Source organism: Scyliorhinus torazame, chromosome 3, assembly GCF_047496885.1.
Source record: "Scyliorhinus torazame isolate Kashiwa2021f chromosome 3, sScyTor2.1, whole genome shotgun sequence".
Taxonomy (NCBI): Eukaryota; Metazoa; Chordata; class Chondrichthyes; order Carcharhiniformes; family Scyliorhinidae; genus Scyliorhinus; species Scyliorhinus torazame.
The window spans coordinates 195,035,999-195,062,483 of NC_092709.1; positions in this window are offsets into that span (position 1 = coordinate 195,035,999).

Sequence of the window (26,485 nt, forward strand, 5' to 3'; positions counted from 1 at the left end):
CCTTTTGAAATGAAAATGAAATGAAAATCGCTTATTGTCACAAGTAGGCTTCAAATGAAGTTACTGTGAAAAGCCCCTAGTCGCCATATTCCAGCGCCTGTTCGGGGAGGCTGGTACGGGAATCGAACCGTGCTGCTGACCTGCCTTGGTCTGCTATAAAAGCCAGCGATTTAGCCCAGTGGGTTTGTCATGGGCACCATGCATGGAAAGCATGCCTGAGGCAAGGCACCAAAATAAATCTGCAATTGCGCCTCAGGCCTAATTAATATTATTTGGTTAAACTGCTGGTAATTGTCATATCTCCACAAAGAGCTTCCCCACTTTAGGTAGATCAATGTCAGGTCTCAGATATGTTCAAGAAAGAGGTAGTTGGAATGGCATCTGCACAGAATGCCGATTGGGATTATTGTGGAGTCAGGGGGAGACTTCTGTTTCTCCTCAGGAATTAATCTTTTTTTAAAAAAAGTTCCAAACCCAAAGTTAGCTTTTATTGCTACCGTTTCTTAGGTGACAGTGGTGAAGAAATGTGGGCAGAGCTGCTCCAATTCTTCTGCAAAGAATTCACAGAGCGAGTGCACCTAAAATAGATATTGCAATTGGGGAAAAGGTGAATGTAATATCCTGCACGGGACTTATGGGGTGGGAATAATTATCTTCCCCATGGCTCTCACAGAGTACGAGCTCCTCCACTGAGGAATGGGAACTCTATTAACCTTTGTATGAAAGGTTAGTCAGTAAGGCACCAACCAGAGAAGGAACACGATAGGGATCCACCAAGTAGTGTGAATGCCATTAATACAAATAACCTAAGTTCTTCATTTTACTTGGATTGGACTCCCAGTGTCCTTATTAAAGTGAGCGCAAACAGACCAGAAGGGCCTCACTGAATCCGTCGGTCCTGACTCCTGCAGAGCAGAAGGTGATGGAGCTGGCCTGGGAGGTGGGAGAGCGACAGTCTCCCAGCAGAGGGTAGCATGGGACAACAAAGTGAATTCTCAATGAATTGCGATGCCCCTATGGCAAGTGAGTTACCCCTTTCTCCCACACCACGTTTACCTGATATCTCACCCTGTGTCTTGTATTTTGTTTTGCAGGATCACCATCTGACGAGGCAGGACCATCCGATATACCTCACAATCAGCCGGAACACCGCAATACATCGGAGCACCAGTCCGGGGTTGAGGCCAGCTTTTCGTCACTACTGTCATGCACCCTTCACCATCCCAGAGACACTCATCTCGGTGGGTCATTTAAGTGAAGAGGCACCGGGGACACTCTCTGGTGCGCACGCCACACATGCTGTGGCACATCAATTGGAGATAGGAACACCTGAGATGCGGACAGTTGGAGAATGGCCAGAACCCAGGGACTAGCTGCAGTCCAGGTGGGTCTTGCAACTCTGGAAAGGGTGGTACCATCAATTTTGGAGATGCAAACGCTGAGCCAGGGTCTATCGGAGGGATTGTCAGCAACCTTCCAGTGCCTGCAGGTGCAGTTGGAGGAGTTCAACCGCCTAAAAGAGCAGGAGGTGGTGCCAACAATGCGTACTTCCCAGGCCAAAAATAGAGGGATGGCATCCATGGGGAAGCTTTGGGTGCAAGGGTTATGGCCATGGGTCAAGATGTCCAAGGCCTGGGGCACACAGTGTTGGCGGTGGCTGAGGCACAGGACAGGGTAGACCAGCCGGAGGCAGCCATGTACCAGGCCCACATGGACATTGCTGCGGTGCTCCAGAGGGTGGCCAAGGCACAAAGGGCCTGGGCTGAGGGCGTCGAGAGCATTGGCCAAGTGCTGGCTGACTTTGGCCAGGCACAGAGGTCTGTGTCACAGTCCCAGAAGAATGTGGCATAGTCCCAGAGGGACATGGTCCACCCTGTGCTCCATGGCCTACTTCATCGAGACCCTGGTTGAGACGAGAGCGCGCCTCCTGGACTGGCACTGCCAGGTGATAGTGAAACCTCTGGAGCACACTCTGGTGAACGTAATGGGGCCTGTGCCGGTGACTCCTGCCAGGGAGGTGCTGGAACACCTCTGAAATCCTCCCACTTTACATTGACGGCTTGCAGAACAGGATAGCACTTCGTCAATCGAAGGTCAGTTGGGCCCATCCCCATCCAGGCCTTGCAGATGATGGCTGCCAAAGTAAAACCATGTCACAGGGTGAGATGCGCAGCAGGCCGCCTCCACATCTGGGGCGGGATTCTCCGAACCCCCGCCAAGTCGGAGAATCGCTGGGGGTGCGGCGTTAATCCCGCCCCCGCCGGCCTCCGAATTCTCCGGTACCGTTCGCGGGGACGGGAATTGCGCCGCGCCAGTCGGCGGCCCCCCCCGGCGATTCTCCGGCCCACGATGGGCCGAAGTCCAGCTGCTGTCATGCGAGTCTCGCCGGCGTGAATCAAATTATCTCTCTTCCCGGCGGACTGGCGGTGCAGGCGGGCTCCGGGGTCCTGGGGGGGCGCGGGGCGATCTGGCCTTGGGGGGGGTGCCCCCATGGTGGCCTGGCCCGCGATCGTGGCCCACCGATCCGTGGGCGGGCCTGTGCCGTGGGGGCACTCTTTTCCTTCCACCTTGGACATTGCCTCCGCGATGGCTGATGTGGAAGTGACCCCCCCCCGCGCATGTGCGGGGATGACGTCAGCAGCCGCCGACGCTCCCGCGCATGTGTGGCCTTCCGCCGACCGGCGAGGTCCCTTCGGCCCCGGCTGGCATGGCGCCAAAGGCCTTTCCCGCCAGCCGGCGGCGCGCCAACCATTCCGGCGCAGCGCTAGCCCCTCGGGGCGAGGACTTGGCCCCTAAAGGTGCGGATATCCACACCTTTGGGGCTGCCCGATGCCGGAGTGGTTCCCGCCACTCCATCCCGCCGGGACCCCCCGCCCCGCTGGGTAGGTGAGAATCCCGCCCCTGTTCACCGATGTTCCAAACTGCCTCGATCCTCTATCTGAAGGATATGAGGGATCGTTTCCACAGCACAGTATTGTGATTTTGGAAACTTTTCTTACCTCCTCTCTCTCCCTCAGCAGCCATGGCGCCTAGTCCAATGTTTAAATACCTGTAGTGAACCGCGCTCACGTCACCTCCGTCGAGCCGGGGCGGTGCATCGTGGAAGCCCGGAGAATACTGGGTCAAACCCGGTAATGATGTGTTAACGCATGAAAATCCTCGTTTCGCATGCCGACGCTGGGCATGGAGCGCTTGTCACCACCAGCGGGGCCCCGGAGGATTGGGGTCAGTTTGGCGCCTGAAACCACCTCAATTTTCAGCAGGCGCCCAATCGTGATCCATGTTTCCGTCGAGTTGAGGAAGACAATTCACCACCCTGTTTCTGGTGATTGAGCGATCTGCAATGAGGTGATGTGGATACAGCATCAAATGTAAGAGACTTGGGACAAAGAATCATAGAAGCCTATCCACAACACACTGTTAGAGAGCTGTGAAAGGTATTATCAGATAGCTGGCACACTTCCAGTGAAGTTTTGGTGGGAGACGGGTTGAGGGGGGGGGTGCAGTTAGGAGAAATTCTGAACTCATATCAACAATAAAGAACAGGTTAGCTAATTGGTTTAATGGACCGGCACAGTGGCACAGTGGTTAACACTGCTGCCTCACAGCTCCAGGGATCCAGATTCAATTCCAGCCTCTGGTGATCATGTAGAGTTTGTACATTCTCCCCATGTCGGCGTGGGTTTCCTCCGGGTGCTCCGGTTTCTACCCACAGACCAAATTTGTGCAGGTTAGGTGGGTTAGCCATGCTAAATTGCCCCTTAATGTCCAAAAGGTTAGGTTAGGTGGGGTTATTGAGTTGCGGGATAGGGTGGGGGACTGACCTTAGGTAGGGTACCCTTTCACAGGATCAGTGCAGACTCGATGGGCTGAATGGCCTCCTTCTGCGCTGTAGTGAGTCGATGAAAAAATGAATGAAAGATTATGGATGCAAGCTGGTGGAGAGATCTAGAACTTATAAATATTGAAGCCAAAAAGCCCACTTCCATTTTGTATTTTTGTGTCCAAGGCCCAAGCACCTTCAGCTGTTTCATCAAGGCTTTCCCTCCATCATTAGGTCAGAAGTGGGGATGTTCACTGATATTTGCACAATGTTCAACACAATTCGCGACACATCAGATATTGAAGCTGTCAATGTCCATATGCAGCAAAAACTGGACTGTATTCAGGCTTGGGCTGGTAAATGGTGAGTAATAATTGTGCCTCACAAGTGGCAGGCAATTACCATCTCCAACAAGAGAGAATTGAATCATCTCCCCATGAACTGGACCAGCCATTAAATTACTACGGCTTCAAGAGCAGGTGAGAGGCTGAGAATGCTGTGGAAAGTAACTCTCCTCCTAACTCCCCAAAGACTGCCCACCATCCTCAAAGCACAAGTGAGAAGTGTGAAGAAATATTCTTCACTTTCCTGGATGAGTGCAGCTCCAACAACACTCAAGAAGCTCGACACCACCCAGGACAAAGAAGCCCGCTTGATTGGCACACAATCCAGCACCTTCAGTATTTGTTCCCCCCATCCCCAACATACAGTGGAGCAGTGTACCATCTACAAGATGCACTGCAGCAACTCACCAATGCCCCTTCAATGGCACCTTTGAAACGCTCAACCTCTATCACAATGGCATCAGATGCATGAAACACGGCCACTACCTGCAAGTTCCTTTTCAAGCCACACACCGCTGTCCCTTCACTGTCACTGGGTCAAATTCCTGGAAGACCCGAACAGCAGTATGGGTGTACCTACACCAAGTGGATTGGTTCAAGAAGGCAGCTCACCACTACTTTCTCAAGGGCAATTAGGGATGGGCAATAAATGTTGATTTGGCCAGCGACAGCTGCATCCCATGAACAAATACTAAAAACCATGTACTTTCAAAGTTACATGCACCAAAAAAGGAAATGTCATAATTTTTTTACAATATTACCAGGTAAAGCTTTTGAAGTTGATGTATAAAATGATTAAGAACACAATATTAAAAAAATCAATATAAAATCAAAAATTAAAATTAAACACAATAAAGCTAGTCTCAGTAATGGTGACCATGACAGTGTATCATCCATTGTTGTGAACACCTATCTGGTTCACTATGGACAGCATGGTAGCACAGTGGTTAGCACTGTTGCTTCACAGCACTAGGGTCTCAGGTTTGATTCCCATCTTGGGTCACTGTCTGGGTGGAGTCTGCATGTTCTCCCTGTGTCTGCATGGGTTTCCTCCAGGTGCCCCGGTTTCCTCCAACAAGTCCCGAAAGATTTGCTGTCAGGTAACTTGGACATTCGGAATTCTCCCTCAGTGTACCCGAACAGGCGCCGGAATGTGTCGACTGGGGGATTTTCACAGTAACTTCATTGCAGTGTTAATGTAAGCCTTCTTGTGACAATAAAGATTATTATTGCAGGCGGACTTTCAAACGGTGGCGGACATGGAGATTCGAAGGTTGAGAGACCAACAAAAAATGCTCCTGGAAAAGCTGGAGGACCTGGAGAACAGGTCTCGCCGGCAGAATTTAAGAATCGTTGGCCTCCCGGAGAGGACCGAGGGGCTGGATGCTGCCGCGTATGTGGCAGATATGTTCCAGAAGCTGCTGGGGAAGGAGGTGTTCCCTTGCCCACCGGAGGTGGACAGGGCACATAGAACACAGGTGAGGCAGCCGCGCCGAGGGGGTCCCTCACGAGTGATGGTGGTCCGGTTCCGCAGGTTCCTGGATAAGGAGTGGGTTCTTCAATGGGCCAAGAGCACGCGGAGCTGCAACTGGGACAATGGCACCCTGCGCGTTTACCAAGACCTGAGCGCAGAGGTGGCCAGACGGAGGGCAGGCTACAGGCAAGTTAAAGAGATTTTATGTAAGAAGCAGGTGAAATTTGGGCAGCTCTATCCGGCGCGACTGTGGGTTACGCACGAGGGCCAGCACCATTATTTTGAGGAACCCGAGGAGGCGATGGACTTTGCAAAGAGGCAAGGGCTGGTCCCGAGCTGAGGACTCTTGGACTCGTGTTGGAACTTTTAATTCTTTCTCTCTTGTTTCTGAGAGATGCCTGCATGTTTTTTCATGCTTTTGTATCTTGGTTTTTATGTGTTTTTTTGTCTTTTTTCATTTCATGTCTCTTTTTTGCTTTTGTGTTTGAGTTTGGTTGGAAAAAGAGAATAGTTAGAATGGTTCGGATGTGGGAGGAAGTTTCTCTGGGAATTTTTGCGATCTCTTTCTGCGTTCAGATAAGAATGGTTGACAGTGTCTGCTATTGTGTTTTGTATGACTTAAATTGCACTATTGTTGAGGCTGTCTCTGTCTTGTTTAGAGTATTTGTTCAAGCAGGGCTGATTTGGGGAAGCGGTGTGGATGGGCCGGGGGGAGGGGAGCCAGGGAACAATAGGTGAGAGACTCGCTGGCACAGGAGTTGGAAGCCACCAGGCTAGCTGGGTGGGCTAGTCAATGGAAGTCAGGTGCTGGGGGGTGTTCATTTAGCTGGTTTATGTCAGGGGTTAGGTTATAGGGTGGTGTTGCTAAGGGGGGGCGGGGGGAGGGGGGGGGAATAGTTCTGCTGACCATGTTGGAAATTGGGCATGGTAGAAGTGAGGAGGTCAGGGGTGGATGTGGCCAGGAGGCGGGCCAGAGGATGCGCGACATATGACTTGGGGGCTGGCCAAAGAAAGGAGATGGCTGATCGGCAAAGGGGGGGGAGGGGCGATGTGCCCCCTCACCAGGCTGATCAACTGGAATGTTAGAGGGCTAAACGGGCCAGTCAACGGGCGCGTGTGTTCGCGCATTTACGGGTTTTGAAGGTGGACGTAGTCATGTTACAGGAGACTCATCTGAAAGTGGCTGACCAGGTCAGATTAAGGAAGGGCTTGATTAGTCAGGTCTTCCATTTGGGGCTCGACACTAAGACCAGGGGAGTTGCAATCTTGATCAACAAGCGAATCCAATTTGAGGTGGAGGGCACAGTTGCAGACGGGGGTGGCAGATTTGTCATTGTTGGGGTAAGTTCGAGGGGGTGACAGTAGTCCTCGTCAACGTATATGCCCCTAATTGGGATGACGTAGATTTTGTTAAGAGGTTGCTGGGGAAGATCCCTGACTTGGACTCACGCAAACTGATCATGGGTGGGGACTTTAACACAGTTCTTGATCCTGGCCTTACCCGGTCGTGTTCAAAAACGGGTCGGGTGCCAGTGATGGCAAAGGAACTGAGAGGGTTCATGAAGCAAATGGGGGGTGCTGACCCATGGAGATTTAGTCGGCCGTCGGCGAAGGAGTTTTCGTTCTATTCTCACGTCCACAAGATGTATTCCCGAATCGATTTCTTTATCATGAGCAGGAACTTGCTGACAGGGATGAGGGGTGCAGAATATTCGGCAATTATCATCTCGGACCATGCTCTGCACAGGGTTCTCTGCAGATTTGCAAAGATAGCTTTCAGCGCCCACAATGGAGGCTGGAATTGGGCTGCTGGCGGACGAGGCGGTGTGTGAGAGGCTGAGGAAATGAATGCAGAATTACCTGCAGGTAAATGATGCTGCAGAAGACTCAGCAGCGGTGCTCTGGGAGGCGCTGAAGGCAGTGGTGAGAGGGGAGCTGATTTCAATCCGAGCCCATAGGGACAGGACAGGGCAGAAACGGACCGACTGGTTAAGGAAATTTTACGGAACGACAGGAGCTATGCGGAGTCCCTGAGGCCAGAGTTACTTCGGAGATGACAGAGGCTGCAGACCGAGTTTGGGGTGTTGTCTACAGGGAAGGCCGTAGAGCAGCTTAGAAGGGCAAAGGGTGCAATTTTCAAGCATGGGGAGAAGGCCAGCAGAACGCTTGCATAACAACTAAGAAAGAGAGAAGCGGCTAGGGAAATAGGAAAGGTAGTCAACAGGGAGGGAAACATGGTGGGGCACCTGATCGGGCTGAACAAGGTGTTTAGGGACTTCTACAGCAAGCTGTACACCTCGGAACCCTCCACGGGACCGGAGGGGATGAGGCGCTTTTTGGACGGACTGACCTTCCCAAGAGTAGGTAGGGGGTTGGCAGAAGGGCTGGGGGCCCCGATCTGGGCCGAAGAAGTACTGGGGGGCCTGAAGGTCATGCAGTCGGGTAAAGCCCCGGGGCCGGACGGATACCCGGTGAAGTTTTATAAAAAGTTCTCCGAGAAAGTGGAGCCGGTGCTGGTCAGGGTGTTTAACGAGGCAAGAGACAGAGGGGTCTTACCCCCGATGATGTCGCAGGCCACTATCTCGCTTATACTGAAACGGGATAACGACCCGGAGGCGGGTGGGTCTTATAGGCTGATCTCTTTGATTAACACAGACGCTAAGTTACTGGCCAAGATCTTGGCGTCTAGAAGTGAGGAAAGTGTACCGGACTTGATTTCGGAGGACCAAACCGGGTTCGTAAAGGGCAGGCAACTGGTGGCCAATCTAAGGAGGCTGCTCAATGTGATTATGATGCGCCCGGAAAGCAGGGAGGCAGAGGTAGTGGTAGCAATGGATGCCAAAAAGGCTTTCGACCGGGTTGAGTGGGACTATTGATGGGAGGTGCTGGGACGTTTTGGTTTCGGGGTGGGATTCATTGACTTGGTTAGGCTGCTATATCAGGCCCCAGAGGCTAGTGTAAGGATGAACAGGATGACATCTGACTACTTCAGTCAGCACTGCGGGACTAGACAGGGATGCCCCCTCTCCCCTCTACTGTTTGCACTGGCTATGGAGCCGCTGGCAATTGCTCTGAGAGCTTCAAGGGACTGGAAAGGGCTGGTGCGGGGGGGAGTGGAACATAAAGTCTCGTTATACGCGTATGACCTGCTGTTATACGTGTCAGACCCAATGGCGAGGATGGACGGAATCATGGAAAACCTGAGGGAATTTGGTCGGTTCTCAGGATATAAATTGAACATGGCAAACAGCGAGATGTGGGTAGTGCAGGCGAGAGGTCAGGAGAGTAGGCTGAAGGGGCTGCCGTTCAGGCTGGTAGGAGAAAGCTTCAGATATTTAGGGATACAAGTAGCGCGAGACTGGGGTAAGTTGCATAAGCTAAACTTGTCCCGGTTGGTGGAGCAAGTGAGGGACGAGTTCTGGAGATGGGAAGCGCTCCCCCTGTCATTGGTGGGGAGAGTGCAGACGGAGAAGATGTCGATTCTCCCGAGATTCTTGTTCATATTTCAGTGTCTCCCCATTTTCATTCCGCGGTCCTTCTTTAAGAGGCTAGATAAAATTATCCTGGGATTTGTTTGGACGGGAAAGTCCCCACGGGTGAGGAAGGCGATGCTCGAGAGGAACCGAGGGGATGGGGGGCTGGCATTGCCGAACTTTAGCAACTACTACTGGGCAGCTAACATAGTCATGCTAAGGAAATGGATGGTGGGTACGGGGTCGGTTTGGGAGCGGATGGAGGCTGCTTCGTGCAGGGGCACCAGTTTGGCAGCCTTGGTTACGGCGCCTCTGCCGCTCCCGCCGGCACGATACTCAACCAGCCATATAGTGGTGGCGGCTCTACGGATCTGGGGCCAGTGGAGGAGGCATATAGGGGAAGTGAAAGCATCGGTTTGGCCCCCAATCTGCGGTAACCACCGATTTGCCCCGGGGAATATGGACGGTGGGTTCCAATTATGGCGGAGGGCGGGGATTGCCAGGATGGGCAATCTGTTCCTGGAAGGGAACTTCCCGAGCATGAGGGTGTTGGAGGAGAAGTTCGGCCTGGCGAGAGGGAATGATTTCAGTTACTTGCAGGTGCGGGATTTCGTACGCAGATTGGTACCATCCTTCCCACGCCTCCCACCAAGGGGGATCCAGGACAGGGTAGTTTCCAGAGAAGAGGTGGGAGAGGGGAGAGTCTCCAACATTTATAAAGAACTAATGGGAGCAGAGGAGGCACAGACCGAAGAACTGAATCTTAAGTGGGGGGAGGAGCTCGGGGGGGAGATAGAGGATGGCATATGGGCAGACGCTTTGAGTAGAGTAAACACGACCGCAACATGTGCCAGGCTCAGTCTGATCCAGTTCAAGGTCGTACATCGGGCCCACATGATGGTGGCCCGGACGAGCAAATTCTTTGGGCTGGAGGACAAATATGCTAGATGTGCCAGAGGACCAGCGAACCATGTACACATGTTCTGGGCGTTATGTTATTCTCTTAGTCTGAATAAAGATTGTAGACTTCCAGTTAACACAAATACTTTATTCAGTAGGTTTGTTCTATTTCCAGAGCTTAACTAGATATAATACAGTCAAGAGGTATGACCAGTGAAGATAAGGTAAGCTGCCTATGCTGAGCTGTCTCTGTCTGCTGCTACTCACTAGCCCTGTGCTTCTGAAAGAGGCGGATCCTGCCTTGGGCTGGACCCTTTATACCCGTCTCTGATGCCCTCTAGTGGTGCTGTGGATGTTACATCTGTCTGCAGTCTCTGGTGTATGTGCAGATGTATGTACAGATGTGCAGATCACTACAGGCGTGTCCTAAACTAAGGGGGTACTGGCAGGGATTCGCGGACATCATGTCCCGGGTATTGAAAACTAGGGTAGCAATGAGTCCTGAGGTGGCAATTTTGGGGGTTTCGGAGGACCCGGGACTCCAAGAGGAGAAAGAGGCCGGCGCCTTGGCCTTTGCTTCCCTGGTAGCCCGGCGACGAATACTGTTGGCATGGAGGGACTCAAAGTCCCCGAAGTCTGAAGTATGGCTTTCGGACATGGCGAGCTTTCTCGGGCTGGAGAAAATTAAGTTCGCCTTGAGAGGATCGCTGTTAGGGATCGCACGGAGGTGGCAGCCATTTGTTGACTTCTTCGCGGAGAATTAATTGTCAGCAGGGGAGGGGGGAGGGAGGGGGGGGGGGTTAGGGTAGCGTAGAGTAGAGGGTTGCTCAGGCAGGTTCTTCTGAGAGGGGAACCGATGCTTGCATTATGTCTTATTTGCTTTTTGAACACTACGGTATAATGTTGCTGTTTTATATGCCAAAAATACCTCAATAAAATTGTTTATTAAAAAAAAATAAAGATTATTATTATAATGTTCTTCAGGGAAGGAAATTTGCCATCATTACCCGATCTGGCCTACATGGAACTCCAGACCGACAACACTGATTTCAACTTCCCTCTGAAATCCGCTCAGTTCATGAGCAATAAGGTACAGGCAGAAAACTAGTGACATCCACATTCCATGACAGAATCAAAGAAAAATGGATGTTCTTCTGGGAAGTGGAAGGGTTCAGGAAACAACAAGTCTTGTTGGCTGCTATGTAGAACAATCTGTTTAAATACCTGCTTGCTTCAGATTCCTCTGGCAAAACCATGAACATGTGGTACAATTTCACTCGAAACACAGAACAAAAGAAGTCTTCACTGATTCTGTTATAATGTTGTTACATATAAAACCAGAAGAAACCTTTTTTCACCATTGAAAAGGAAGGAGATCTATGATCTCAGACAAAGGAATGGGTTTATGGTGATGATAAAGGTTTATGGCCTTGCCTTGTTCCTAAAAATTCTTGTTACAGATCAACCTCCTGAAATAGAATAAGACTGGTTTAAAATAATTTTTTCCATTTGTATTTAAAATCCTTTTTCACTAATTATCTTCTCCCTCCATTGTATAACGTTGATGAAGATGTCAAGACGCTTGACAGATTATGCTTCACTGAAGCTTGTAAATCAAAGGGCTGTCTTGGAAAGCTCGTTGGTAAAGATAGAGAACCAGAAAAAATTCCCAAATCTGTGATCCCTATGGTTACATTAAGATTGTGCATCTTGAGAACCTCCATGGTTAACATTGTCTGTTTCTCAAAGCCAGGGGAAGGTGTTGTTTGTATGTATCAGTGGGAGGAACACCCTGCCCTAGGGATGTATCATAGACACCTGTCTGTCTCTGGACACAGTGAGGAGAAATTGAAAATGAAGGGCAAAAACCAGCAGAGGGATTGCAATGCATGATTAACTTGTGCCCTTCCGTTGCCATGCTGGCAACTCTCAAACTTAGTGCTGCCTGCTAACTAAATCATAATAGCATGCAGTCTGGCACTAAGAGCATTGCTGAGTGAGTGCACATCTCCACAGGGGACCCAGCTTCGTGCAAGGCTCAGACCACTCGAATCAATTAAAGCCGGCATTTCTTAAAGGGAAGGTGTATTCTGGCAGCAGCAGGTGCTGGAACTGGCTGGCAAAGATCCTGTAACTTCTGTACAATGTTCTGAAGTATGGAGATCATACGCTGCACATGCACATCGGGAATATGCAGAAGTCTTGACTCATGGACATGCACGTTGAAAGCATGCCAAGTTCGAACTTTCGCTCTTGTGTTTTTCAACTCCTTTGCTGCAAGCAGTGCGCTGAAGCAGCTGAATATGAAATCACGGGGCAGCGCTAACTTGGCCTGCTTGTCCCCATATTAGGCAAGTATATACATTGTTTATTGGTACATTTTTTTCGCATCCAGAATCATTGAGCAAAGGCAGCAGACATAGGGGAGCATTTTTTCCGTGGGTTACTCTTTTATAATAATCTTTATAAATATGTTTCAAATACACATAAAATGAAAGAAAGATATATATTTTTAACACTTTGATTTGTCATGAGGATATTAATTTCCATTAAAGGAACTATAATGGATAGAATATTTTGGAATGCATGTATTCTTTGATAATCACTCGCTAACGAGTACGATTGTCCACCTACTGGGCATGGGTTCTGTGGGTCCTTACGTGGCAGATGAGCCTGATACCAGAGCTACATCTTCGATTGCACATTTCCAGAAGGTGGGATTGATCCTTGGGGTCTAGATTGCGGGTAATACATTCTCAGGCTCCTTTTCTGGGTCTCCTATTGCTATTGAGTGCCCTTGAAGAATTGAAACCTGTGATCATGATGTTTCTCCAAGTAGGTCTCTTCTGAGCAAGGGTCTCCCAGGTGTTGATGCCTATGTTGAATTTCTTGAGGTAAGCCTTCCGTTGCCATGTAGGCAGCGTGTCTTTGAAGCGATTCCTTTGTCCTCCTCTTTTTTGGGAGACTTCCTTGATCTGGGTGAAGAAGATTTGCTTTGGCAGTCAGGACTCCGATATCCTAAGTCCATGGCCGGCCCAGCGGAATTGGTTTCGGATGATCATGGCCTCAATGCTGGTGCTCTTGGCTCCTTCAAGGACACTGATGTTAGTACACCTGTCCTCCCTGCTGATGCGGAGCTAAAGTACATTTGGATTTTGCAATGTATTTGAAGCTGTGTTGTTTAAGAGTCTCCCTGATGTAATGTTGATCCTTACAAGACTCAGTGATTACTTCAAATGCTTTAGCAAAGTTTAATGCCTTAGTTAACGTATGCAAGCCTTCTGTAAGCTAATGTGGACTATTTCACTGACTGGTATTGCAGAATCCAGTGCAGCTTCAAAATCTGTAGTCAGGCTACATCTCCTGGTGAGGAAGTGAATCAATTACCCACCCCTGAGAGTGCACAGGTAAAGGACATCATATGAAATTATGTCAGAGGGGATGTGTGCCAGGAGACTGTGCTTCAGCAAGGAAGCAATGGGACGACACCTTTGTGAAATGTTGAAGGAAGACCTGAAGCCAAACTTTAACTGCCGCACTGCCTTAACAGTGAAGATGAAACTTACGACAGGTGTAGTGTGTTGTGCTTTGCACAACTTTGCCCTTCAGCATGGACCGAGCATTAACTCAGAAGATGACTTGCCACCAGAAATGGAGGAGCTGGAGGAGAGCAATATGGAGCCTGATGCAGACATACCTCTTGGTGCAGGTGAGGAAGCCCAGGCTTCAGGTGATGCAAGGGCAGTTCTAGATCGCTTAACAGTTGCTGCTTTTAGACATTGAACCCTCCTCCTTCCCCATCCACTCCCTTCCACTCCACTTTTTTCCCTCCCCTCCTGTCTAAACAGAAAGACAACTGAACCGTTGTGTTCAAGTAAAACAACAAACACTTACTGGAAAACAAAAAGCAGGAAGCTGTAACCATTGTAAATAACGTAAGACGACTGATGTGAATAACAGGAGCCGACTGATGTGTATATATTTCTCTTTTTCTTTTGTCTTCAAATGTATGTCCACGCTTATCCTTATTCTGCATATTACAAAAACATAAATAAAATATTTTTTTTCAAGTAAAACAATAACCCAATAAAAAACATTTATTAAAAAAAGTAAAACAATATATTTCATTGATCAGTGTGTTAAAGTGAAACAATATATTTTATTGTAAGAAATTTGGAAAAATTGAGGCAGTTATTAAACAAAATGTCATATAGTAGCTGCTAATGTTAAACATTAAGTTAAATGTTAACATGGTGTAAAAATTTTATATTTCTAACATTTTTATCAATAAATGTTTTTCACTAAACTTAACAAATTTCTACAAATGCCTAATTGAAACATCAAAACACAATGGGCTCAATTCAGCGAACTTGAAACAAAGTCCAGTTTCGGGCAGGTTTGGCGGGATGTTTCTTGGTGGCTGCAGCCGAGGCCACAATTTAGTCACTATTTCCTCGCGGGTGGGGTGCTATTTTAACCGGCAGCCCCAAACTCTGCAATCTCTCCCTTTCAGGCTCACACCATGCTTTCTGGATCCCCTCTCAACCTCTCACCCCCCTCTAATGGGCCAGGCCCTTCAAAGGCCCAACCTGGTAGTGCCAACCAGGCACCAGGACACCTTGGCAGTGCCAGCCTGGAACAATGACAGTGCCCTTAGCACCTTGGCAGTGACAGGGTGGCATTGCCAGGGTGCCCACGTGACACTGCTAAGGTGCCAGGCAAGCAGTGCCAAGGTAACCAGATGCCAAGGGGAGTGCCAGGGTACTACTCTTCCCTGTCCCCGGCCACCTGGGGTCTCTAATGACCCGCAAGAACTCCCCTAGATGCCATCACGACTGGTCCACGTTTGTGGAAACCAGTGCTAAATGTCACCCGGTTGCGGTCTCACAGGCTGTCGGATGAAGGATGCATCCAGTTATTTAAATGAGCCTAATGACTCTTTAAAATATGCTGATCTGGATCACGGATGTAAGGCGTGATCCAGATTGCACCGGGTAGAGTGAGACAGGTGACTCGCAGAGCCTGATTTGGGGCCTTGCACGATTCACCCATTGCGCCCAGCTCTGGACTGAATCTCACCCAACTTTTAATGAAGAGATTATTATAAATTAATAAGATAATAGAAGTAAACAAGTCAGAAAAATAATCACGATAAACACAAATCAAAAAAGATCAGGGTCTGGATTCACCGATTATGAGGCTATGTCCAGAGCAGGAGTCTAGTCTTACGGCCAAAAAGTCGACGCCCCCACACCGTGCTCCACCTGGTGGGGGGCTAGCAGCCATGCCACGTAAAGCTCCCGCCTTAGCTGCAGATACGGATGGAGAATTGCCGGGTCCGTGGCCGCGCACGCGCACGGTAGCGACCTGCGGCGGTCGAGCCGTACAACATGGCGCCAACCACGCACGGATGCGGCCTGCAAAATAGTGCCCCTCTGTAACTCCCTTACCACCCCTGGACCACCCTCCACCAGTCCTTCTAGCCGCCGCCAAAGCCACCCTCAACCAGCGGAACAGCTCCCTCCACCACAACTGGCGGCGCTGGACACACTCCGCAGCAGCCACGCGAGGTTGACGAAACCTCAGAACACAAGTGATCCACGTCGTTGGGAAGTCGGCCCATCGGGGGCAGAGCATCGGGAGAGGGCACCCCAACGGCGTGCAACGTACTCATCGATGCCGTCATTTTAGAGGGGACGGAGCATCCGAAAAACAGCGCCAACCTGACTTCAGCGTCAAAATGGATTCTCCGGCCAGTCACCGATTGCAGTGTCAGCAATCGGAGAATCCAGCCCCATATCCTACAAGGACAGTGAAAACTAAAAGCAAACAGCCCAGGGGAGTGGGGAGGGAGGCACTTTTTCAATCTTATGACCAGGTCAGAACTATCTTGCAACAGCATTTTATGGCCCCTTCTGCAGGTCTATTAGGAGAAGGTATTATTTACATTTTGTCCTACTTCAAGGATCTCCATTTTTAGTGGCTTCTCTTCTTCCCAACTAAACTTTCAATTGCCATCTTCCAAATTAAAACATGCAAACACTTTTAAGCATGTCACACATAAAGTTATATCATGCAGATTTAAATAGTAGTTTCACAGATTTAAAACAAATAACAAAACCTATGTTCACTTCTAAATATTAAATCATCTTCAGTCAAAGTAAAATTACTTTAAAAGAACTAATAACAATAGCATTGCCTCTTTAAAAGAAAGAACAAAACAAATCCAGAAAAACCTTCAACATACCTTCAAAACAGCTGTGAAGCCTGTTGCTTGGTGTCTTCAATGCAAACCTGCAGTTTAAATCCCTGCCCTTATCAGCATTCCCTTAGTTTCTCCATCACAAGGGGCACGGCTACATTAAAACTGCGCCACACTGGAGCCTGCGCAAAGTGTCTCGACACAAGCCCGAGGCTGATGCTGGAGTTTGAAAGTTTGTTTCGATTTTTGAGCGCAGTAAATGGGCACTTTTCCACCTAAGTATCGACGGGCAATTACTTCCCGCTGATACACAGAAGCTGTGAGCCATAATGCAAGGGAAGAAACATGCAAATGGCATAATAGGCCAGAGAGCATCTTCCAAATTTTCTGACATTTCATGCCAGGCCTTGGTGAAGGAAGTAGACAGGTGGAGTGAGATTCTCCATCCGTATAAGACCAGAAGGCCTCCAGACAGAAACTGTCAACATAAGCTGTTCTGCAGTTTAACAATGCTTCAAAAATGAACCATTAGCTGATGTGTTGGGTGCTCTGGATACGTGGAACACATACAGGCTACCAACACTTAAAATAGTGCAACACTATTTTATTAAGTCAGAAACTGTTGAACATACTTTCACTGTGGGTATACACGATATTAGATTGAACTAAAGACCTATGCCTTGTCCTAACCAGTCTATGCACATGGTGAAGATCTGTGCTGCAAGCTGCAGGCTGCAGCTCGAATGAGTGGGAACTCTGATGCCCCCTGGCTTTATAATGCGTGTGCTCTAACTGGTGATTGGCTGCGGTGTTGTGTGTGTTGATTGGTCCCGCTGTGTGTCCATCAGTGTGTGTGTCTGCACCATGATATACTGGTGTATATTATGACATCCCCCCTTTTATAAAAGAATCTATATGTGTGGCAATAAATACTGTATGGTGAGAATGTTCCTAACTATGTGTGGGATGCGAAGACATATTTACAGGACTACGTACATGGGAACTAAGCTATTTACATGGGAAGGTGCCTGGTGCAGAGAAGCAGTATGCAACAAGAATAACGAGATGAACACTATGTACAAACCAGGGAAACAATCAAACAAAGCAACAAAACAATTCAGAAAGTCTATAAGTCCGCAAAGTTCATAAATTAAGTTTCTGAGGTGGGCGACAAATTCTGGTTGACCGCCTCAAGGGTGGGTCGAGAGCCGCCGGTACAGGAGCGGGCTGGACTGCGTCAGAGTCAGGGGGATGCAGAGTGGCAGGGAGCTCTGCATAGTCCGTGGCAGGGTCAGCAGGAGGGCGAGGCGACAGTGGAGGATCACGTAGCGAGCGTGGAACAAGACGATGGGCGCATCGATTGCGGCGCAGAATGGAGCCATCCGGTAGATGAACCAGGAACGAGCGAGGGGCCACCTGCCGAAGGACAACAGCGGTTGCAGACCAGCCACCATCCGGAAGATGGATGCGGAAGTTGTCATCTGGAGCCAGAGCAGGGAGATCAGCTGCACGGGAATCATGAGCCGCCTTGTGCTGTGCACGATACAGCTGCATCCGGCGAAGGACCGGAACGTGGTCGAGGTCTGGGACATGAATGGACGGCACCGTCGTCCTCAGGGTACGACCCAGAGTTGGCGACAGGCCAGTGGGCAGTGGGGCGGAGCGATAGGCCAGCAAGGCGAGGTAGAAATCGGACCCAGCATCGGCAGCCTTGCAGAGGAGCCGTTTGACGATATGTACTCCCTTCTCCGCTTTGCCGTTGGATTGTGGGTACAGGTGGACTGGATGTCACATGGGCAAAATTGTACCGCCTGGCAAAGTTGGACCATTCCTGGCTGGCGAAGCAGGGGCCATTGTCTGACATAACCGTGAGCGGGATGCCGTGTCGAGCAAAGGTTTCTTTACAGGCACGAATGACTGCAGACGAGGTGATGTCGTGCAACCGTACCACCTCCGGGTAATTCGAAAAGTAGTCCACGATCAGGACATAGTCTCTACCCAGCAGGTGGAACAGGTTGATGCCGACCTTGGACCAAAGGGACGTGACCAACTCATGGGGCTGTAGGATCTCATGTGGTTGGGCTGGCTGGAAGCGCTGACAAGTGGGGCAGTTGAGCACTGTGTTGGCTATGTCCTCATTAATGCCGGGCCAGTACACTGCCTCTCGGGCCCATCGGTGGCACTTTTCCACGCCAAGGTGGCCCTCGTGTAGTTGTTCCAAGGCGAGCTGGCGCATGCTATGCGGGATGGCAATGCGGTCCAGTTTTAGAAGAACCCCGTCTACTACCGCCAGATCATCTCTGACATTATAGAACTGAGGGCATTGGCCCTTGAGCCACCCATCTGTTAGGTGGCGCATGATACGCTGCAGCAAAGGGTCAGCCACCGTCTTGCGGCGAATTTGGACGAGGCGTTCATCCGTGGCAGCTAGATTGGAGGCCGCAAATGCCACATGGGCGTCAACCTGGCAGACAAATCCCGCTGGGTCACATGGAGTGTCAACTGCCCTGGAGAGAGCGTCAGCAATGATGAGGTCTTTGCCTGGGGTGTATACCAGCTGGAAGTCATACCGCCGGAGGTTGAGAAGAACACGCTGGAAGCGAGGCGTCGTATCGTTCAAGTCTTTCTGTATTATATTGACCAGCAGGCGATGGTCGGTCTTGACGGTGAATTGAGGAGGTCTGTAGACATAATCGTGAAACTTAACCACACCAATCAGAAGGCCCAGGCACTCCTTTTCTACCTGCACGTAGCGCTGCTCCTTGGGGGTCATGACATGTAACGCATAAGCAACGGGGGACCAGGCCTCATCACATTGAAGGAGCACTGCCCCAATGCCGGATAGACTGGCATCGGTCAAAGTTTTGGTCTCCTTTGCTGGATCAAAGAAGGCTAAGACCGGGGCCGTGGTCAGTTTTGTTTTGAGTTCCCTCCATTCGCACTCTTGGGCAGGGAGACATTGGAAGTCTGTCGTCTTCCTGACCAGGTTCCTGAGAGCCGTGGTATGAGAGGCGAGGTTAGGGATAAATTTCCCTAAAAAATTGACCATGTCCAGAAATCGGAGGACCGCCTTCTTGTCCTCTGGTGTTTTCATAGCTGTGATAGCAGCTACCTTGTCCGCATCCGGCTGCACACCCAATTGGGAGATGTGGTCCCCGAGGAACTTGAGCTCCGTCTGACCAAAAGAGCATTTGGCCCTGTTGAGGCGGAGGCCATGCTCACGTATACGTTTGAATACGCGCTGGAGGTGACTAACATGCTCCTGCGGGGTGGTGGACCAAATGATTATGTCGTCGTCATAGACGCGAACACCTTCAATGCCTTCCATCATTTGTTCCATAATCCTATGGAACACTTCTGAAGCAGATATGATCCCAAACGGCATCCTGTTGTAACAATATCTGCCAAAGGGGGTGTTAAATGTGCAAAGTTTCCTGCTGGATTTGTCGAGCTGGATTTGCCAGAATCCTTTTGAGGCGTCGAGTTTGGTGAAGAGCTTGGCGCGAGCCATATCACATGTGAGCTCTTCACGCTTGGGAATTGGATAATGCTCCCTCATGATATTGTGATTTAGATCCTTGGGATCAATGCAAATTCTCAATTCGCCGGAAGGCTTTTTTACACATACCATGGAACTGACCTAGTCGGTCGGTTCCGTGACTTTGGAAATCACTCCTTGGTTCTGGAGGTCCTGCAGCTACTGCTTGAGGTGGTCTTTAAGGGATGCTGGCTAGTTGCGAGATGCGTGCACCACAGGCGTGGCATTCTGTTTTAATAAGATCTTGTAGGTGTATGGGAGCGTGCCCATGCCCTCGAAGACGTCGTGGTGCTGGTTGATAATGGCGTCGAGCTGCGCCCTGAAGTCGGAGTCCTGAAAGGCAGACGCGTCGGCAGGAGAGAGAGAGTGAACTCTCTGAACGAGGTTCAACAACTTGCATGCCTGCGCGCCAAGCAGGGAGGCTTTCGAGGAACCCATGATTTCAAAGGGAAGGATGGCTTTGCGTGACCTGTGCATCACTTCAAGTTGGCACGAGCCACTGGCAGAAATGGCATTGCCATTGCAATCTAATAGCTGGCAGGCTGATGGAAGGATGGCTGGTTTGGCACGAAGGCTTTGGAGGTCAGACCGCAATGAGATTGGCGGAGTCACCAGTATCCACGCGGAATCGTATTTGGGACCGGTTGACCGTCAGGGTGGCACACCACTCATCGTCTGGGTCGATGCTGTATACTGATAGAGGCTGGTTTCTTTGCTTCGGGGACACCCTGTTTTTTGTAACGACACCAACTCGAAAAGGCGTCTTCGGGTCCTCGGTGCCAATGTTGGGTAGTAGGTCCGCATCGGCCTCTGTGCCCGTGGGTTGAATGGCCTGGACATTCCTGCGAGGCTGGCTGAAGCGATATGAGTTGGCAGGCTGAGCTGCTCTGCATAAAGCAGCATAGTGGCCAAGTTTGCCACATCTCAGGCATTGTCGGGATTTGGCAGGGCATTGCCACTTTAAATGGGCGAAGCCACAGTTGCCACATGTAGTAGTGTCAGTACATTCACTGTGCCACCGCGCATACGTGGTGCGGTCGTACGTGGTGCGCGCCTGCGCATTACGTTTGTCAACGTCGCCGTCCCCTCGTTCGGTGCGCACAAGCGCGGGAGTCCGCGCAAAGCATGCAAAATGGCCACCCTCATCCAGGCTGAGGCCCTGGAGTTGCTCGATTGCTTGGACCCGTTCCACCTCGTGGGGACCTTGCCGCGCCGTATCAGCCGCTTGGATGTGGGAATACCGACTAGTGCCGTTTTCGGGTAGCACGCAGGTCTTGATAGCGGTCACTAGGCTGAGCTGCTTTACCTTGAGGAGCTGCTGGCGTTGGGGGTCCGATTGAAGACCGAAAACGATCTGATCGCGTATCATGGAGACGGAGGTGGGCCCGTAGCTACAGGACTGCGCAAGGATGCGGAGGTGGGTGAGAAAGGACTGGAAAGGTTCATCCTTACCCTGCAAACGCTGTTGGAATACATAGCGCTCAAAACTTTCATTGGTGCAGTGAGTGTCAAACTTGAGGAGGACCATCTTGAACTTTATTTTATCTTCACCATCCTCAAAGGTGAGAGAATTGAAAATGTGGATGGCATGTTCCCCGGCCGCGGATAGGAAGAGAGCGATCTTCCTGGTATCCGAGGCATCCTCCCGGTCTGTGGCTTCAAGGTAGAGCTGGAAGCGTTGTTTGAATATCTTCCAGTTGGCCCCTCGGTTACCGGTGATGCGGAGCAGCGGCGGCAGGCAGACGCTGTCCATTTTGCAGGATGACGGTATGCTGGCGGAAGGCAGATCACTTGCAGGTAGGTCTAAGAAGTTCTAATATCCCTCAACTCCTGGTACCATGATGTGTTGGGTGCTCTGGATCCGTGGAACACAAACAGGCCACCAACACTTAAAATAGTGCAACACTATTTTATTAAGTCAGAAACTGTTGAACATACTTTCACTGTGGGTTAACACAAAATTAGATTGAACTAAAGACCTATGCCTCGTCCTAACCAGTCAATGCACTCAGCACATGGTGAAGATCTGTGCTGCAGGCTGTAAGCTCTGTCCTACTAGGTGGCTGCAGCTTGAATGAGCGGGAACTCTGATGCCCCCTGTCTTTATAGTGCGTGTGCTCTAACTGGTGATTGGCTGCGGTGTTGTGTGTGTAGATTGGTCCCGCTGTGTGTCCATCAGTGTGTGTGTATCTGCACCATGATATACTGGTGTATATTATGACATTAGCCTCACCCGCTGCTCCATCATCCCATCCCCCACAAATCAACTTTCTTGTTTTAAGCATAAGTGATATCACGTTCATAGCCTCACCTCACTGAATTGGTGGACAAATCCATGAGAGCCCTTGCGGACCCGACATTGGTGGAGCATCCATCTGATGGTCCTGTTTCAGCTTGCTTTTCAGCCAGCCAATGTCTTAGACCCTTTGACAAAGGGTCATCTGGACTCGAAAAGTTAACTCTTTTCTCTCCCTCCGGATGCTGCCAGACCTGCTGAGATTTTCCAGCATTTTCTCTTTGGTCTTAGCACTGCAGTTGGAAGTTTAAATTGATGCCATTCAATCTCAACTTGCTTTTCTGCTGGATCAGCTTGCTGCTCTCATTGCTGCAGATACCAGAGTTCAAAGGGCCTTTCAGGCTCTTGCTGCAGTCCAACAAACTGTCCTGCATCAAATTACTGAGATTGTTATGATGCTGACCTGTGTTGCGTTTGAGTACCTCTTTGGAGCACGTAGTTGATATCTTCTGACAGGATGACAGCATTCATAATCCCACCACTACCCTTGTTTATGCTTCTCAGCCAGACAAGATGGCTGCCACGCATGTCAAGGTGATGCAGTCTTAAGTCAGGTCATCCACAGTTAGTACTACTCATGGTTGTCCTTAAAGACAATTCACAACCCCCTCTCCCCCCTCCCGCTCACTGAGAATCAGAAGCCTTCCACAATTCATGCAGCAGGGTTGGTACCGTGCAGAAGAACAAGTCTAGGCAAAAGCACATGCAACACAGGCACCAATGGTATGCAGAAGATAGGGAGGCAGTGGCATATGGTATTGCTAGTAATCCAGAGACCCAGGGTATTGCTCTGGAGATCCGTGTTCGAATCCCACAAAGGTAGATGGGGAAATTTGAATTCAATAAAGAGCTGGAATTAAAAGTCTAATGATGACTACGAAACCATTGTCGATTGTTGTAAAATCTCATCTAGTTCACAAATGTCCTTTAGGGAAGGAAATATGTCATCCTTGTCTGGTCTAGACTACATGTAACTCCAGATCCACAGTAATGTGATTAACTCATAAATGCCCTCCGAAATGACCTGGCACTCAGTTCAAGGGCAATTATGGATGGGCAATAAATGCTAGCCCAGCCAGTTATGCCCACGTCCTCTGAACAAATAATAAAAATGATTGGTCGACTTTTGTCTGGAACAGTAAATTATTTTTGCATGGCACGGTGGAACTGTGGTGAGCATTATGGCTTCACATTACCAGAGACCCCGGTTTGATTGCACCCTCAGGTGACTGTCTTCGTGGAGTTTGCACATTATCCTCATGTTTGTGTGGGTTTAATTTTTTAATAATCTTTATTATTGTCACAAGTAGGCTGACATTAACACTGCAATGAAGTTACTGTTAAAATCCCCGATTTGCAATATTCCGGCGCCTGTTTGGGTACACTGAGGGAGAATTCAGAATATCCAATCCACCTAACAAGCACGGGCGGGATTCTCCAGTCGCCGATGCCAAAACGCGTTCAGCGATCGGCTGGAGAATCCCCGTTTGTGCCGAAATCGGAGGCAGCGCCACCGTTGAGATGCTCCGTCCCCTCAAAAACGGTGCACTCGTGGAGTACACCTCACGCCATATGGACGACCTCAGGACGTCACCTGAGGCCCACCCCCATGCTCCACCCCTGATAGGCCGAGCTCCCGAAGGCGTGTAACACTTATCCTTTTTTTCCCGTGAACCCGGCGTGGCGACTGCTGACTGAGTCCAGTGCCCCCAAGTCAGGGGGGGAGCCGTTCCTTGGGCAGTGGTGGCTTTGGCAGGGGCTGAGGGCACTGGTTGGGGATGGTCCGGGGGTGGTGAGGAGGGTTACTGGGGGACAGTATGTGGCATGCCGGGTCCGCGTGTGCCAGTGCCATGTTGTACGGCGCTGCCGCTGCAGGCCACCGTCATGTGCATGCACAGCCATGGACCCTGGAATTCTCCAGCCGTATCCGCAGGTAAAGCTGGGGGCTTTACGCTGCGTAGTTGCTAGCCCCCCACCAGACGGAGGATCGGTGCAGCTTTTGCGCCATTCTTTCCAGCATAAAACGCTACTGTTCCCACGCCAGCGTCAACACATAGCCTTCAAATTGGAGAATCCAGCCCCACATCTTTCGGGACTTTTGGGAGGGAACCGGAGCACCCGGAGGAAACCCACGCAGACACGGGGAGAATGTGCAGACTCCACACAGGCAGTGACCCAAGCCGGGAATTGAACACAGGCCCCTGGCACTGTGAAGCAACAGTGTGGTACCATGCCACCCACAGGTATTCTGGTTACCTCCTACAGTCCAAAGATGTGCACATTAGGTGGATTGGCCATGCTAATTTGCCCATATGTGTCCAAACGTTACGTGGGGTTACGGGGACAGGGCTGGGGATTGGAATGCCTGGGTAGGTTGCTCTTTCAGAGGGTCGGTGCAGAATCGATGGACCAAATGGCCTCCTTCTGCACTGTACAGATTTGATGATTTGTTCACTAAAAATGATTTGGAATGGTTGTTCTGTGGCAAATGTTATTATAGTATTCTCATGCCCAGTGACGGCATCTCCTATTCATAATCGGATGCACTATATAACTTTTTATTTGACAATTGACACAAGCAAGATAGTTAAGGTGGCTGCCAAGGGTCAGGTGGTTTTTGCAAATTCTTCACAGTCAAAGGACTAATACACGTCTGAAAATGCCTCCATATGCTTTAGGAGAGGAGGAAGTGAGAAAGAGAAAGAAACTTGGAAAAATAGGCTTTCAAATCCAGCTTCATATAATTTGCGGTATGTGAAAAATCGGAATGGTAGAATTTCCTGACAGATTGGATAGTTGTAGATGAAGAGTGTGGGTAAGCATGTAACTCGGTCAAAATCAACAGAAGGAATCTTTGTCGGAAAAACTAAGATGAAGTCACTGGTTCTATTTCTGGACATGCCAGATGTTTTGTGCATTTCATCTGGCTTTCATGCAGCATATATTTGCCGTGACTGGGAGGTGATTGAATTCACTGCATTTCAGCACATAAATGATTTAGTTATGTGATGGAAAGCATCAAAGATTGATGTGGCACAATTAGAATCAAGCCCTAGAACTATTAAGAACAAACTTTAAGTTTACAGTGAAATGTAGCATAAAGTTAATTAACATTAGCATAATTAATGTTGGCACTGCCAGGTTTATGAGGCAATAAACAGCCAACATGCACTGAATTATTCATCATGTTTTTAATAGCTGGAGAGTAATTTTCACTGAACAAACTTGGCGGTTTTGATAGACGTTCTCAATGCTGTATTATTTTATTTTGTGGCTTCCAAAGGGTTCATTGGTGCACTTCAGAAACTATAAGTAAGCTCATATTTATTTTATTGTTCTGATTAATTGTTTGCTTTTTCAGCACGAAATGTTTTAACTTTCTTCATAAACCATTAATTTAATAACTTTCTTCATGAACCATTAATTTACGTTCACCTTTCCAATGGCGAACCATTAAAATGGTCTACGTGATGGATTTCACTCAGCAGCATTCTGCTGCCATCACACACCATTTCAGAGGGTAATAATGTTTGCAGATTATCATAGGTTCTTTGCAATAGCTGTGATGTCAGTAATCCAAAATGACACATGGAGATGGATTCGCCATTGGGCAGAGAATGGAGTGTCCCCCAACAAACGGGTTTGCCACCAGGCACCAACACATTGCGATGCTCTGTCAGTGGCCTCAGCAAGCTACTTACCCCACGCCAATGGGAGGATACAAATCAGTGATTCGCACCTATTTCAATTTAATTAACCGACTGGAATCCTGATTCACCCTCCCCCACTGTTATGCACTACCCCACAGCGGGAAATCCACCGGGTTTTGGTACAAGTTTGCCCAAGTATGGCCCTGACGCGGTGGACCCCCAGGTAGGTTAAGGGGGTCAGTACATAACTGCATAACTGAGATGCCATCCAAAGTCCATCGGAAGGTCATCATACCTATAACACAAATCCTGCCCCCCTCTCTGACAAGTAGGATCATCGTCCACCCCCGTCATGGGAATAATGGGTCACGCCCCCACAGCACGCATGCATGAGGGTGACCCAACACCCTCTCCACCACCCCCCCACCCCCCCATTGGCCTCGCCAGCCTCATCAAACCACCCATCAGTCATCCCCATTAGACCCCCATCAGACCCTGTTGGATTCAACAATTATAGAGGGGGGGTCCTTTAAAATATTAGCTAAAATATACTGGAAAATAAAATGAATCTTGCAAATTATTGAATTTGTAGAAATATGAGTAAGTTATAAAATTGGCTAATCTTTTTAATACTGTCCATGACTCTCAAATGTCATGAATAATGTACAGCAAGTGCTGAAAGTAAGAGATATGAGGGTACATTCAACGAGTTTTAAACAACCTCATAACTGAGACCAGACGTGATTCAGGAAGTTTGAACGTGGAACAAGAGTCGAGGGAAAGTA